This window comes from Rhinolophus ferrumequinum, chromosome 23 (assembly GCF_004115265.2).
Source record: "Rhinolophus ferrumequinum isolate MPI-CBG mRhiFer1 chromosome 23, mRhiFer1_v1.p, whole genome shotgun sequence".
NCBI lineage: Eukaryota > Metazoa > Chordata > Mammalia > Chiroptera > Rhinolophidae > Rhinolophus > Rhinolophus ferrumequinum.
In genome coordinates, this window is record NC_046306.1 from 8,543,494 (window position 1) to 8,560,692 (window position 17,199).

At 49.0% G+C, this 17,199-nt stretch overlaps 1 protein-coding gene across 12 annotated transcripts in view; it reads left to right on the forward strand.

Moving 5' to 3' along the window:
* Positions 1-17,199, forward strand: part of NFATC2 (nuclear factor of activated T cells 2) — a 149,424-nt gene that overhangs the window by 120,572 nt on the left and 11,653 nt on the right. The window lies entirely within an intron of this gene.

Genomic DNA, 17,199 nt, shown 5'->3' on the forward strand with positions numbered 1-17,199 from the left:
ACCAGGAGTCAGAATCAAGGCTGCCCATGTGTAGAGACCACTTCCTCTAGACAGAGCCCGTGCTTGCCCTCGTCCCTACCACTCTCTCTGGTTTCCTAAAGATGGATTGTATGTCCATTGTTACCATCATGCTTGTCAAGGTTTCTCTCTGGACCTGTTAGGCATTTGCATTTATGACCTCTCTTCTGGAAGCTTCTCTCCTATCTGTGGCGGTCTACCCCAGCACCTGGCACACAGTGGGGCTTGGGAAGTGTTAGCTCCCTCTATCCTTCTTCCTTCCCCCTCCTTGTGGTCAAGAGTAAGATTTTTTAAAAACCTTTTATTATGGACTGTTTTGACTATATATAAGTACAGAGTACACAGTGTACGCATGTCCCCACCTCTCAGCTTGAACTCATGGCCAGTCTGGTTTCTTCTGCATCTCCATCATCTACCCATATGTCACGCCCATATTTCGAAGCAAATCCTAGACATCAAAAATCTGACATATCAAAACCATATCATTTCATGTGTACAATAGTATGTATCTCTGAAAAAAGGGGGGTTTCTGAAAATACTCATGATACCATTATTGTGTAGGAAACTTAATGAAAATGCCCTCAGATGAAGTATCCAGTGTTTATCCATGAAACTGGATATACCATGAAATATCCAGTTTAAACTTCCATGTATACTTGTCTCATACCTATCATAAAGATATTTTTCTTCTTTGTGTTATTTTTTTTACAGTTTGAATTGGAATTCAGACCAGGCCCACACATTGCACGTGGATGCCTTGGTTTCTAAGTCTGTTGTAATCTAGAGGTTCTCCCTCAAATAACCTTTAATAAATAACTTTAAATAGCATAACCTCTTTTTTGGTTTTATCATTCTTAATATTATTTTGCAATTTATTTGTTGAAAAAAAAAACCCACCAGTTGTTTATCTGTAAAATTTCTCACAGTCTGTCTTTTACCACTTATGTCCCCATGGTGAGGTTTAGCATGTTCTTCTGTATTCTGTATTTCCTGTAAATTGGCAGTTGATTCTAGAGGCTTAATTGACTCAGGTTCAATTGTTTTTGGCAAGATTGCTTCACAGGTGGTGGCGTATCCGTCTGTCAGGAAGCACGTGATGTCAGGTTGCCTCTCTCTTGGTGATGTTAGTAGCTGTTGATAGTGAATTAATTCAATGGTGCATTAATTGCAAAATGGTGATATTCTAATTCTGCCTTCCCTTCCTCTTCTATTAGCTGGAAAACTTCTATAAAGAGAAACTTCCTTTCATCAACAATGGTAGAATTCATATAGGAAAGGCAAGATGAATGCTTGATTCTTTCCCTGTATTTACCAGTTTTTCAGATAATGGGTTGGTTTATTAACATCCTCCAATGGCGATTAATTAGGGTTTGTTGTGTGTGTGTGTGTGTGTGTGTGTGTGTGTGTGTACCATTATGAACTCATAGCTTTAAGCATAATTGATGTCTTAAGATTTTAATGGGCTTTTTTTCCCCAGTAGTTCCTGTTGTCCTTATCATTGGATGGATCTAAATAATATGACTTCCTCTTTCTTTCCACCAGCTTAGCAACACACTTAGATATTCTGAGGCTTCAGGGAAGAAAGACCTAGGGTTATATCCCCTACATGTGTGAAGGGAAGTCATAAAATAGTTGGAGTGCTGGATGGCTGAGGTATTCCTGCAGCATCAAGGAGGACGGAGGGCATGCCCCTTTCCAGTGAGGGTATAACCTGGAAATAATATTTCCCTTCATCCGATACCTCATTGGCCAGAACCTTATCATGTGATCACACTGAGCTGCAGAGGAGGCTGGGAAGTGTAGTTTACATTTATTTACATTACCCAACCAAGTACTGAGTTAAAACCTGTTTTATGGAAGGCAGGAAGAATAGACTTGGGTCTCTAAACAGGAAGCATGACCATAATGGGAAAATAGCTCCAAAGGGAGGCTGCCTATTTTGTATTCTTTAATATTCTTAGGAATTTATTTGACAAATATGTAATGAATGTGCCCTATGTGCCAAGTGTAATTTTTAGGTTCTGGGGACATAGTGGTGCATGAAACAGATGGAGTCCCTGCCTTCATGGAGCTTACCTCCTAGTTGGGGAACCAAACCAACAACTAAATATAATTATAATGTCAGCGGGGAATAGTACCATGAAGAAAATCTTTTTAAAAGGCCTCAAATGTCCAGTTATTGTTGATTCTCCCCAAATTCAGGGAGCCCTTATCCTCAAGGTCAGCCCAGGAACCCCAAACATTTTCTTTTCTTTTTGTTTTTTTTATTAGACATTTATCATTTATATCCCTCACGCAGTGACAACCCTCCTACCCACATCCACTACCCCTCTGACTTCGCACACAGCCATTACATTTCCACTGTCTCTATTCCTAATGCTGCACTCCGCTTCTTGTAACTATCTGTCTGTCTATCTATCTATCTATCTATCTATCTATCTATCTATCTATCTATCTATAAATAAAATTATAGTTGACATTCACTGTTGTTCAACTTCAGCTTCAGGTGTACAGTACAGTGATCAGGCATCTACATTATCCCTGAGCCCAAACATTTTCTTACTACTTTTTTGCCCGAAGCAGGGTTTCTCAACCTCAGCACTGCTGGCGTTTGGGGCCAAATCATCCTCTGTGGGGGCGTCCTGGGCATGGGAGGCTGTTTAGTGGCATCCCTGGTCTCCACCTGTCACATGCCAGTAGCACCCTTCCCACCCCAGTTGTGACACCAAAAATGTCTCCAGATATTACCAACTGTCCCCTGGGCAGGGGAAGAATTGCCACCAATTATGAACCACCAGCCTGAAGGATTTAGTGCTTGATTCTGGTGAAAACAACAGGTTTGTAATGTTGAGTGTTGACCTAACTATCTGTTTCCTTGGGAACGAACTGGGGCACCTATTCTAGAAAAATGCCTGTTATTTGTAGGTGGGAGAATTCTTCAAACACTCTGCGTGTGTGAAGCCACCAGGAACTAGTTTCTTACTGTGCATAGTATATTCCCTGGTGACTGACTAGGACAGTGGCTTCGGGGCCAAAAGATGTGGATGGGTAGTCGTCAAAGGACGCTTAATTTGGGGGCCTGCTTTGCCTTTGGCCTTCGGTGATGCATGTGTGAAAAGCGATTTATAGATTGTCAGGTGCCCCACAGATTGTGGGGAGGGCTGGCAGTGTGGACACTCCTCATTTAGCATGGCCTTGGCGGGCTGGCTGCCTCAGGGAACTGCCACGAGGCACCCTTTTGGGGCCATTTGTCTTCCTGGTTTGCTCCTGGTCACCTAGTGTCCATTCATGCATTCCTCCTCAGAACAGATATTCTCTGAGCACCTACTGTGTGCTGGGCTTTGTGCCAGGTGCCAGGACACAGCAGTGCATCCAGTGGAGGAGGCCCCTCCCCTGACAAAGCTCTCTAGGGGGTGAAAGCTATGAATTGAAAACCAACCAATAAAGATGAAGAATTTCAGATGGGCGTGAGCTCTGAATAAAGTAAACAAGGTGATGATGGGGCGGGGGTATCTTCGGAGGGTGCAGTCTGGGACAGCCACCCTGAGGAGATGATCTGGATCCGAGACCTGAAGGAGGAAGTGAGGGAGGGGGTTCCAGGCAGAGGGAACAGCACGTGCAAAGGGCCGGAGCTAGGAAGAAGCCTGTGCGGAGGGCAGAAAGCGGTCTGGGGTCGCTGAGAGTATGACCAGGAGATGAGTGGAAGGGAGGTTTTGAGGGCAGCCAGACCACATAATGCCTCACAGGCCACAGCCCAACGTTTGGATGTGATTCCAGAGGGAAGAGAAGCTGCTGGTAGGTGGAAGGTTGCCGTGTGAGATGTGTGTTGGCCAGGCCGGCAGGTCCAGGAATAATTAAAACATAACAAGAGTACCTCCCCCTTAACAAGCACTTTAGGAAGGCAGAGACTGACTGTCCTCTCCGCATCAGTCATGAAACCAGGCTGCGGAAAGAGGGAGTGAGTTGACTCCGGTCACAGGACTAGAGGCCCACAGGCTGAGCTGTTGGAGGCACGTGTGTGGGACCGTGATTTAGATTCAGTTCATAAACAGAACGAAGCATTCATCTTGGGCCCTTTCACTCCCTCTGATGAGACCGCAGAAAATGGGCTTTCACCCCAGACCTGCCGAACTGACTGCCTCCAGGAATCTCAGACTCCGCTGGGGCTACTGTGAACTCCTACCCCACCCTGCTCTGTCTCCATCTCCCTTCTCTGTACAGCTGCCTAAGGAATTTGGAGGTGTGACCTTAGGCGAGTTACCTAATGTCTGTGACCTCAACTTCCCCGCCTGTAAAATGGGGATGATAGCAGTGCCTCAGGTTTAAATGAGATGATACATAGAAAGTGTGTTTGACGGAGTCAGCCACATAGGAAGCAGCCCGTAGAGAGCACTCGTTAGCTTCATCTGCCCAGGACTGTGGAAATGTCTCAGTCTCTGCCTTTGGGAGGTGACAGCCCTTCCTTAATGTCTTCTCACCAGCGCCAGGCCCAGGCCCTCTGCTCAGGCACCACAGTGAGCCTTGTGGTCAGAGACCCTGGGCCAGGCCACCCGGGCACCCTGCTGAGTGTGGGGTGCAGGGTGTGGATCTCAGTCTTGTTCAGACCAGCAGATGCCCAGAAACGACCTAAATATTCATAAGATACAGGCACCCAAGGGAATACTGAGCAGCTGGGGACAGGATTAGAAGGGGGACCTTCTCCTGTTTATGTTCTTATACTTTTGGATGATCTCTTCTTCTTTGCCATACGATGTATGACTTAAAAGAAAAAAAAATTTAAAAAGAGATACATTTCAGGTCCTAGAAGTGACCCTAGAGGCTAGTGTGAAAAAAAGAGGATTAGAAAGAAAGCTCAGTTCTGCTGAGGGGTGTGTCTCCCACCGCTTGGATGTGTAATCGTCCTTGCCCACCCTTCTCAGCTTTGAGTGGATGATGACATGTGGCTGTGCTAAGATGTTCTGGCCTCTGAACATCTGCTCACACCATAACCTCCACCTGGAGTGCCTCTCCCTCCCTCCCATGCCTTTTGAAATCAGCCAGCATTTCAAGGCTCTGACAAGCTCAGTTCTCTCTGCAGCTGGAGGGTTTTTCTCTTCCTGTGAGTCCTGGAGACAGGGTCCCTTAAAGTTGCTACTTCTCACATATGTCTTTCAGGTGTTTCTATACATTTTTTTCTCCACTGCTCAAGTCCAAGTTTCTAGGTGAGAAGGACTAATATCTCTGACTTCTCTGTACCACTACTGTCCCTGGGCTGACTTTGCACATTGTAGGCCCTTGACAACATTTGCTAATGTCCCCCTTTGTTCAAAGCTTGGCCCAGGTCCCTGCACGTAAGATGCTCACCAAATCTTGGTGGGGTTGAATGAATACCCAAGAATAGAATGGAGATCATCATATACTGCCTCATGTTTTAAAGGATTTAAAACTGTTCATCATCAAACAACACTAATACTTATTTTTAAATAATAGGAATAGCAGCTAATGCTTAGGTGCTACTTATTGCATACCAGGTACTCTCCGAAGACTTTACTGTATTAATTAATTTAATCCTCACAACAGCCCCATGAAGCAAGTACTATTATTATTCCCATTTTATAGATGAGGAAACTATAGTCCAGAGAGGTTATGTAACTGGCCCAAGGTCACACAGCCAGTGTGTAAATTTGTAGGTGTTCATTATGTAGGTGTTTTTGAGGAAAGAGGCCACACATTTCCTGGTCCTGGAATTCAGGCCTCAGCAGGACAGCTTTGGAACCTAGGACTGGGAGCTTTTCAAAAGGACTGAAGAAAAGTTTGAGAGGCATAGGGGATGTGTGCGGGGGGAGGGGCGGGGGGAGGGCTGAGGGACATAAGCTGTGGGAAGATAGAGGGATAAACTTCTAAATACAGGAAGAGTACTGCAAAAATGAAGTGATAAGTGTGTAATGAAATGCCTGTAAACATAAGATGTCAGCCAGTCACCTTCAACCTTTATAGCAATATTTAAATTATATTTACTGTGAGCAATTGGGGGTATTTCAGTTGCTTGGCATGATCTGGCCTGGAGTTTCCAGAAGTAAAGGTGCTGGGCTCCTTGAATGCCCTGCTGGGGATCTGTGAGGTCACAGCGAATGGCTGAATGGCTCAGGGCGGCTCCAGCTGGTCCCTGGACCCCTTCTCATCGCCATGCTCTCCGGGCCTCAAACTGTCTAACGGACTGGACGGAGGCAGAGGCTGAACACCAGGCCGGGGCAGGCCCTCAAAAATGTGCTGGCCGTTAGGCCCACTAGAAAATCAACTTCTCGCCTCCAGCCAGCAGCCCTGCCCAGGACCCGGCCATCCCGAGGTTGTTGTGACAGCAAAACCCAGTGCCATGGAAACGGTTGTGCAACCCCAGGAGCAGGCTGCCTGGAGAGCAGGGCAGGCCCTCTCAGCTGGGTGCTTCATTATGTCTCTGCTCCCATCCCCTTGTTATTCTGTTGTGCTTGGCGGGGGGCTTGCTTTGGACTCAGAAGTGCTGCTTTTGCAGGGAGACCTGCAAGCTCGCTCCCTGTTTTCATGCCAAGAGGCCAGTACAGCTGGCACACGTGCCCTCTATTCCAGCCACTGCCATCCAGCTCCCTGTTCCTTCTGAAGATAGCGTCCCCATGGGCCCAGCTGGTGGAGAACGTGAAGTGTTCAGGGACACCCAAATGGGCATCCAAGCTGGCCCAGGCTGCCTTCTGTAAACAGCAGTGTTTGTATCCCAGGCTCTGCCAGGGCTCTCCCTGCCTGGCCAGCGGGGCCTCCCTCCCTCCTGCTGTGGTTCCAGGCGTTTCTGGGGGTGGAAAACAGAAACCAGCCCTGTGTTTTCCAGGCTGCCAGGCTTCTGAGAAATTCATGCCTCAGCCCAGGAACTGGAACTCCCTCTGCCCACCCCTGGCCCCTTTCAGAGAAGGGGGTACCCGCTCCCTCCAAGCTGGCTTTCTATTCTGTTCTGATTAGGAAGAAGGTTCTGGGGATGATCTTTTGCCCCCTCTGCAGTTGCCACCCCTTTGGTCACCGGCCCCAACCCCATCCCAAAACCCCCAGCTGTTTGATGCCAGAATTCGGGTCCCAGGGCTCACCCTGGTGCATGTCTGTGGCCAGGCCTACCCTGGAAAGAGTTTCCTACATTCAAACTGTAGATCACAGCCCTGGGGCACCTGCTGCTCCGAGGGGGTTCTTAGCCTTTCAGGGTCCCCTCTGTGTGGCTGGGGGCAGGAAGAGGGGCAGGAAGGAAAGCAGTGTGTTTAAAGTAATTCCAGCTGAAATGGATGTGGCTGATGAGAATGGAGCCCCTCCTGCGGGTGCTGCAAATTCCAGCCAATAGGTCTCTTAGGGAGAAATGGAATGGGAGGTTCACGTGGACGTTTCAGTAAGTTTGGCATCCTGGCCCAAATTGCTTCCACTTTAGTCAGATCTACTCAACACATTTGCTGAGTGCCTACTGTGTGCCTGGCAGAAAACACGTCAAAGAGCATTGATTTAGTAACTTGCATTGTCGTTTGTAACATGGCCATGTGTGTGGTTTGTGTGTCTGCATGTGTGCGCACGTGCACAAAGAAACAGCCCACACACTGGTATGGGCGGGAGAAATAAGTTGGCCCCGTCAGGTCCTCCTGGAACTTCAATGGTTAACTCTGATCATTTTAGGCCTGAACAAAAAGCTTCTGTCTTTACCATTAAACCAATGTTTATGGGCGAGGCAGGAGAGCAGGGTGACATGGTTCTAAGCTTGCACCCTGGAATCAGTGCCTGCATGTAAATCCTGGCTCAGCCACCTGCCGGCTGCGCAACTCTGAGCAAGTCCCTTCAGCTCCCTGAGCCTTGGTCTACCCAGCCACAAAATGGGAATAACAATAACAACACCTACTTATGGCCTTGTGTCCATGGAATGATTAATGCTTGTAGATTTCTTAGGACAGGACCTGGCACAGAGAAAGGGCTCAGTACGCACCAGCCACCAGCATTATTTATCGACACCTGTGACCAGCCAGGCACATTGACAGGTGCTGATTGTTTCCAGACTTTTCCCCTTTGCTGTTACAGACAGTGCATTCTAGAATGTTCTTTCTCTGTCTCCTGGTGCAATGCACACAGAGGACTTTCTGTAGGGTGGAATTTACCTGCAGGTGGAATTGCTTGGTCACCGGGCGTACATATCTGCCACTTTGGGAGACAATACCAGATTGTCTCCCAAAGTGGTTGTACCTGTTTATACTCCCATCAGGGACACGGAAGTAGCTGCATAGCTCTCCATCCCAACGTTTGATGCTGTAAGATTTTCTAATTGTTTCATGTAGCTTGTATGTGAAATGGTATCTTTTGATGAACAGAAACTTTTAATGTAGTTAGATTTATTTTCAGAAAGGCTGGAGCTTTTTGAGTATAGTTGGGGACGGTGCTACCCCAAATGTGTCATTGGACTGGCACCATCAGTGTCACTTAAGAGCTTGTTAGAAAGACCCACTAAAGGAGAAACGCCAGGGGTGGGGCCCAGTAATCTGCACTTTTACAAGCCCTCCAGGTGATTCTGGAGTCTTCAAGTCTCAAGTACCAGTTTAGAAAATCTTTTTTATCCTGATGTCATAAAGAGCTGCTTCTCTATTGTTTTCTAAATACAGTACAGTTTTACCTTTCACACTTAAGTTTGTAATCCACCTGGAATTGATTTTTTTGTGTCCAGTTTGAGGCAAGGTTCTAATTTCATTGTTTTCCATATGGATAACTAGTGGTCTCAGGCCATCTATTGAGAAGTCCATCCTTTCCCCACGGGCCTATAATCCACCGGTGTTGGAGATATCAGTTCCTGAGAAGTGTGGGCCTCTTCCTGGTCTCTCGGCTTTGTTCCACAGATGAGTTTGTCACTAGCGACAATTCTTAGTGGCAGCAGCTTTGTAGGTGTTCTTGATTTCTGGTCGGTTCGGTCACCAGCTTGTTGTTCCCTAGAAGTGTTGTGGATATTCTCAGCTTTTTGCTTTTCTGTGGACATGTTAGAATGAGCTCTCAGGCTCCAAAGAGTGATGTTGAATCTTTATCTCAACTTTAGATTGTTGAATCTCTAGCTCAAATGGGGAAAAATGGACATTGTACAGTATTGACTTTTGGTGGGTTTTTCTTTTCGTAACAGAAGGAAAACATAGAGCCACCTCTCACAGGGCTTGCTTGCTTGCGGCCACTGACCCTGCCTCACGGGCTGGTCTGTACCTGACGAGCTCGTGACGGCCCTGCCTCCCGCCACCCCCTCAAAACTTGGTGTTCTCAGTGGATATATGCTCAGCGTCGGGATTATGGGGATTTGGATTACAAAGGCTGACCCTCCCATATCTAAGCATCTCCGATTTCCTAAGCATACGTTATTCTTAAAAGCTGCCTCCTGCTAAGGAAAGTCTTTTCACAGGTAATTTCTAGCCACGTCCAGTTGGCCTTCTGAAATGGCCTCAGGACAGAGATGTTCACAAATGGAGAAATGGTGTCCCCTCCGTTAAGTTACACCAAGGTTTAGGGTTCCAGATACCACCATCCCTGTCTCAGCCCCAGTTGTAGCATGGTTTAACACGTCTGCTGTGTGCTATGCTTCATGCTAGGTGCTCGGGGTGGGGGTAGGGGGAACTTCAGAGCCAGGATTTCACTAGTTGGGGAAGGACCCAGGTGGGTGACAGCGTGACTGAAAGCTCGGAGGGCCTGGCTTCTCCCTGTGACAGCAAAGCATGATTTCTCAGTTTTTGTTGGGATCTATCTGCTCCAGAGATAAGCATACTTACAGCGCTCCACATCTTGCCGTGATGAAGTCGGCACTGAGTTGCCACTACTCAGAAGCCACAGTTTGTGTATTCCTTTGTTCCTTCTTTCACTCCATCATTCATTCATCCAACAGCTATTTATTATTCACTGTTGAGGACACTCAGAGTCGCTGCCCTCGTTGAGCTCACAGTCTAAACATAAATGATAAAACCAGGTAGAGCTAAGTGCTATGAGAAAAGGTAAAGCAGAGTGGAGGGGAATAGTGGTTGGTGACGTGGAGGCCTGCTATTCTAGTAAGGGAAGCGTCCCAGAGGAGGTGACATTTGAGCCGAGATCTCAAAAAGAGAGCCTTGCAAATATCTAAGGAAAGAGCATCCTAGGTAGAAAGAATAGCAAGTGCAAAGGCCCTAGGATGTGAGTATGCTTGGCGTGTTTAGAGAGTACGAAGAAAGCCTTGGGGCACCAGAGGACAGTGAGGAAGAGAAGTACATAGTCTTCGATCTTAAAGGAGTGACCTTTCCTGAGGCCAACTGGGATCCCTGGGTCCCAGCAGTGGGTTGTGTGAGGCTGGTGAAAATCCATCAAAATGGGATTCTGAGTAGGAGGCCAGCGGGTGTCCATGGCACCCAGGCTCCTGCTGTGGACAGCTGTGATCCAGCGGCCACACACCCCTGTCACCCTTTGGGATAACCTGATTTTCCTATGAGACAGGACCCTGACTATGGAGGTTAAGAGGGTTCTACTTCCTTTGGAGAGAGGGTGCCTTCTGTGCGCTGCAGATGGCCACCAGAGCCTCCTGCCAGATTCAGAGTGACACCGTGGGAAGGCTTGGGTTCCCTTGGGTTCCTGGTGGTTTTGTGGGGAGTGAGCTTAAACTTCCCCTTCGGGAGAATATTGCTAACAAAAGTGAGCTGGGAGGCCTCCGGTCTTCTGGGGAAGCTGCGATCTGTCTCTGAATCCCAGGCTGTGGCTCTTTTCCAAGTCTTGTGATACACCAATGCACCAGCACAGCTCCCTTTTTAGGGATGGACCTGGGCCTTGGTATTGTGGTCCCAAGGGGCCAAGCCCCTCTTGGCTTCTTAAATCTCATCCCCCATGTTAACTAGAGTGAACAAACAACATGTGGGTTAGCTCAGCCCCATTTTTCCTCACATACTAGATGGGGGAGTTCTACTGTGTCACCCTGATAAAAGTGAGGGCCTGCCAAGGAGTCTTTGTTCAGAGTTGAATTCAGAGAGGCAGATTCTGGCTGCCAGACAGTAATTGCAGAATTCCCATCTTCAGAGAGCTTGAGCCAGGCTGTGTAGGTTTGAACCAGGCTTTGCTGCTTAGTAGCTGCCTAACCTGGGTCTGTGACCTAATCTCTCTGAGCCTCAGTTTCCACATCTGTAAAGTGGGGGACAGTCAGTGTCTACTTGGTGGGATTACTGTGAGGATTAAATACACATATGCAGAGTGCTTTATAGAAAGTGCTATTAATATGTAAATTAACCCAAGGATAATTCTGCTTCATCGGGACATTTCATCTACAACAAAGAAAACAGCTGACAGAGAGAGTCGTAGCCAGAAGCAGTTTATCATTTGGAACGTCACAGGAGGTTGGGGTGGGGGAAGTTTCAGGGTTGGTGCACCTCTCTGATGAAGTGTCCAGGATCCAGGATCCTGCCCGCCCCACCCCCACCCACCACCATCCCTGCCGCTTCCTGGGGTGACAACAGCATCTCCCTCACAGATACCCGGTGACCTCTGCAGTAACAAGCGTCACTTCCTCACACTCCAACATCCAAAGCAGGCAAGCAGGCTCTCTCACACCTTTCCCCCCAGTACCTTTGGCCTGCGCCGACTTCTCCTATTGTCTGTTTAGTCAGAACTGCACCCTGTGTGTATCCGGCTGCAGAGGCCAGGGAAGCAAGTGATGGGCACGTGTGACGTCTTGGATTTGCTGAGAGGGACAGGGCCATTGGCCTTTGGGGAGGCTGCAGCAGTGGCTGCCACAAGAGCCCTGATGCTGACACAAAGTCTGTGTCTCCTCTCCCCTTTCTCCCGCACCCCACAACTGCCCCCCAGCCCACCCCCCCACCCCGTGCCACCTCCTCCCGTCTCTTCCTTTGTCCCACCCACATGTCCTTTTCCCTTTTTCCCCGCCCCTCCCTGCTGCGGTCCTATTTACTCTGTCCCTTCTCCTAACTGGAGCCTAAAAGCTCCAGGAAGCAGACTGGCTCTCTGAGGGTGAAAGGGGGCCAGGGGGCACCCATGTGGCTGACACGGCTCACTGGCATTGCTGAGGGCGCACGGCCTCCGTTCTGTCATGTTCCCTCTGGTTCAGTGGCTGCCAACGTGGCCAACAACCTTCCTGCTAGGATGCCAGACCAACTCCTCAAGACTGGCAAAAGCCAGACTTAACTGGGCAAGTTCTGGTTAAGTCCGACCAGTTAGGGGTTGTGGTTTCTTCATTCTCTCCACCATCGCTCCAGGAAATTTTTACTGAGCACCTACTATGTGCTGGGCTCTGTCCTGGTGGTGAGGATGTGGCAGTGAATGAGGTCCCTCCCCTCATGGGGCTATTACAACCTAGTGAGGGGTTGACATCACCATATCATGGGCTTCAAGATACAGGGTCCTTGTAGCCTGAGCCATGGTACCCACTCCCCCAAACCAGGATCCATCGCCCTGCTAACCATGTGCAACCAAAAGGCTGTGCCTGGACTAGTGTACTAGGTTCACCCTGATCCATCTAATGCCAAGCTTCTGTAAACACTGGCACATGCCAACAGAATGGTTGGGGGGTCACAAAGGAGATGTTTCTGTGACAGCATGGGGCCTACGCAGAAGAGCCCACTAAATGTTGCGTCATCGGCTTGGGCATGTTCTTTAGGAACCGTGGAGGTGAACGTGGCCACCGGCCTCCCGTCCTTCCAAGTGGCATCCCCGCGAATGCCTTGAGGAGCAGCTCTCTGCTTCCTTCCCTCAGGCACTGCTCTCAGCCCCTAGATGGAGTCACATTGCTTGTAGATTTGGAGTTCTGAATTATGAAGGTTCATGGTAGAGGGTGGGGATGATGCTGGGATTGGGGCCCCAGGAAACTCAGTTTGGGGATGTGCCCTGTCTCGTGTTGCCTGACTGGAGTAGGGTGACGATGTCTCCCTGGAGGAGGCTAGCTGAGAGCAGGTGACTTCTGCTTGCCACCTTGGAGCTTGGCGCCTTCTTGGCTGCAAGTTCATCTGCCTTCCCCATCTGCCAGCAACATGCCCTCCAACCAGTTAGCACCTCAGCTTCTTACTCGAAACCAGAGCCTCAGAACTGCCATGTTTACTCATCCCGAGAGCTGGGGACAGTTTGGGACGCAGCATGGCGTATTTTTCTCGTAAACTCCCAGGTCTTGCTGGTAAGACGTCTGGGTGGCTGGGTGCTGTGCGGGCCTGCTGCCTGGGCTGGCTTCCGGAGGCCTCTGGTTTGCAGAGTGTTGGTGACTCAGAGGGCTCTTGTGCATGGTGCTGGCCCAGCGCAGCCAGTGCACCGTGCAGGGTGGCCGGGGAGGGGCCCCTCTCGGCAGGATGTGAAAATGCATCTCTGAGAGCATGGCTGACCTCAGACCCACCCACTCTGAAAATGCAGAAATAGCTTCCAAGGTGAAAGTGCTTTGGTGAAAGAGGGTGGCCTGGCCGTCAGTCAGCTCAGTCTGCTAACCAAATGTTCTCTGTGCGGTGGGCTCATATGCATGAATGCTGAAATCGTGTCCCTGATGCTAACGCGGTTTTTGTTAGCTTGGCATTGCGCCAGCTGTACCCATCGCACAACATCTGAGAGACTCGTTATTATTCCCAGTTTACAGACAATGATACTGAGGCTCAAGAAGTTAAATGATCGGCTTACGTTCCCTCAGAGAATGTGGAGTTCTTTACTATGAGCCAGATACTGAAGCACCTGTCAGGGGCTGACTCATTGATTCCCTCTAACACTGTCGGGAACAATTATTGGCCACGTTTTACAGGGCAGTACAGAGAAGGCCAGGGCTTGCCTCAAGTCCACGGCAGGACATGGTTGCCTGGGATTTGGCCCCCCCACCTCCGCCCCGGCAGTCTGGCTCCCAACAATATGTTTCCTTAGGACTTGGCCCCTGGGGGATGCGAGCCCCCCACCACTGTGCTGTTTGTTACAACCCTACCACAGACCAGCGACGTGACCGTGGGCAAGTCACTTAACCTTGGTTGCTTGGCTGGCAGGTGCCTGCCATGTGAACAGAAATGGAGATACTAGAGAAGAATGTACTTTTTCGGAACAGTGCTTATGGGACTGTCAGAGCTCAGGATGCCATAATAGCATTTCCCAGATTGAGTGGCAGCTTAAACAACAGAAGTTAATTTTCTCAACAGTCTGGAGGCTGGAAGTTTGAGATTGGGGTGCCAGCATGGTCGGTTCTGGTGAGAGCCCTCTTCAGATAGACACCTTCTCACTGTGCTCTCATATGGAGAGAGAGAGAGAGAGAGAGAGAGAGAGAGAGAGAGAAAGCAAGCAAACAAACCAACTCTCTGGTGTCTCTTCTTATAAGGGCACTAATCCCATCACGAGGACCCCACCCTCATGGCTTTCTATAAACCTAATCATATCCCAAATGCCCTGTCTCCAAATACTATAGCAGGGACTGTATAGGTGAAAGGTTTGATCAAAGGTCTGAGTCAGGAGTTATGACTCTGTCTCCATGTCCTGGGAGAGTTAATGTATCTTAGTGTAATGTCACACACACACACACACACACACACACACACACACACACACACACAGTCCTTGTTGGTCACTCTGGGCAGCCTTTGAGTTGAGAACAATAGTGTCAGGGCCAGACCTGTGAATTTCACTTGGAGAAATTTGTGACGGGGTCTGGTGAAATTTCTTTCAGGCAGCTAGTGGCTTCTCTTGCCTGTGAGCCTAGAAGGGGTGGGCTGGGTGGCCCAGGGGGTCCCTGGTTTAGCTCACACCACAGGCCTGTGGCCGAGCCAGGAAGGTGGAGGGTGTTTGGCCCTGTGCTTGCCCTCTCCCTCCCCCAGGTGGGTGGGTGGGTAGGTGGGCTTGCCCAGGGGTGGGCCACAGGGTGAGGGATGCATGTGCGGACAGGCCTACGCTCCCAGGTAGTCTGCAGGTCAATCAATTCTCACACCTGAGGGACACAAGAGGGAGACAGACATGGTTGAAATATTTTGGGAGTGGAAGAATTTCAAGACATAATACGTAAGACAGATGGGAAGGTGTCGTGGAAGGGAGCGTGAAGGGGCCAGGATGGCTTCTTACAGGACGGGCTTATGTTGGGCTTAGGAAATGTGTGGAGGTGCGTGGGTGTCCTTTTTGGAAGGATACCAGCTTTGAGCTGGTCATGACATGTGGGAGGACATAGAATGATCTAGAAGGTGAATTTATGGGAGGGTGAGGTGGAGGCTGGACTGGAAGATTCAGTCAGTATCTAGTGAATCCTTTCAAGCAGCAGGGCCCATCCATGCTGGTTTTCAAAGGGAAGGTCTCATGGGGCAGGCCCGGGCTTTGGACCTCCTCTGAGAGGCCACGAGGGTGTTTTGTGCAATTTGGTGACAGGAGGAAAGTGGCTCTGGATGGAAATGCTTTTGCTGCTCCTGGCTTCCACCTGCTAACCCACCTGGAGGGTCTGACCCACCCTCCCCCAGCCTCAATTCCATCTTTCATGCATGAGCAAGGATAAGTGAACTCAAATGTCTTAACATAAGTGTTTGGTTAATTCTTCCAGCCCCCAAAGAGAAAGATGGTTTCCCAAACAATTAGGTATTTATTTTATCATCTCATTTGTGGTCGCAGGCTGCTCTGTGGGTTTGGATCACTGTTTCTTTCCAGAATCTCAACTGGATGTAGGAACAAGTACTTTTGTTTCTGTTTTGTTAGAAAAAAGAAAGAAAAGAAAAAAGGCAACAACTTATTTTGCAATGCTTGCTTTGTGGCTGGGGCCTCTCTGCAGAGGTTTGGGGTCGAGACCGTGATGAAATGGCAGAAGGACAAGGAAGCGAGCCGTGGTTTGTTTAGAATGCTTTCCTGCCTGTGGTTGCTACCTAAGAGCTGTGTGGCGGCTTGACAGGAGAGTGCAGCTTAGCTGCATGTGATCAAAAAAATTTGCTGAACTGGAGGAAAGGCCTGGGCAGAGGGGTGAGCTCGGCTCCGGTCTGCGTTTACACAGTTGGGGAGTCCTTCCTTGCAGGGCAGCGTAGCTTGGAGAAAGTCCAAGTTGTTTCTCTCTAGTTTGTAAGCTGATGTGTAATTATGGAAAACATGGAAAACGGGTAAGAGGCTGGCATGTTCTGTACTGGTTGGGAGGGACCATCAAACTAAAAGTACCTGAGACCAATCTTTCTAATTGCCAACAGCTGCAACACACACACACGTCTCCCCAGCCAGTTCCATGTCATTGAGAGACGCATGTCTGTCCTCTCAGAAGGCTGGAAGCTAGTTGTAGATTCTGTCAAGGTGACAGATTCTTGGGTCTCTGTTGTTGTCTGTAAACGCTGTATGTCTCTCTTTTATCTGTTGACGTTTTATGCTTTCATGTTAGTTATCAGTGTTGGTTAATCAGAGAACCACTTCTAATCCATAACCTAAATTATCAGTAATCCACTAGACTAGTGGGACGATTCACCAATTTATGCCTAGGGCTGTAAGAAACAACAGCACTGTAAAGGTCTCTAGCTCTAGCTTCATCAGAGACCACCAAATGGGTTGCTGTGATTCTAGGACCAAAGGCCTCCCTCCCTGTCTTTAGGAGGGTTTGGTGGTGTCACCTAGGTAGCCATACGGTAATTTTAAACAGGGGAGTGCTCGTGGAGCTGGGGCCTTATCTTGGCTCTGCCCAGGGCCAGCGGGCTGTTCCTGGACAAGTCTTACTACACTTCTCTGCCTCTGTAGCTTGACCTGAGTAATGGGCATCGCACCACCGACCCCCGAGACAACTCTGAAGGTGAAATAAGGCATGTGCCCCACCACCTGATCAACAGGATGGCTGGCGGGGGTCTGGGTCTTGAGCTGCATTTTGGGTCTTAGTTGATTTAAAACAGTCTTTCCTCTGGCTCTTGTTGCTTCTGTCTTCTACCAAGAGACAGAGAATTAAAGAGTGAAACTTCATGACTAAACAGGAAGCTGCACCTCAAAAGGATGCAGACAAACCAATCGGTTTGATACTTTAAAAATTCTCTGCACTCTGTCGATGAGAGGTGGGGAGTAGAGACAGAGCAGGCTCAGTTGCTTGGGGACTGGCCTTTTGGTGTCCCATGAGACTCACCGTGTACTGGCTAGCTGGTGTACTGGGCCTGGTCCCTGGGGTTCCACATAGATTCAAATTGCTGCTCCAAGGGTGTGACCTCGGAATGTGACCTGATACCTACTAAGTGCTGCTGGAATGGGTACACATGGATAAAGTGGAGACATTTTAGG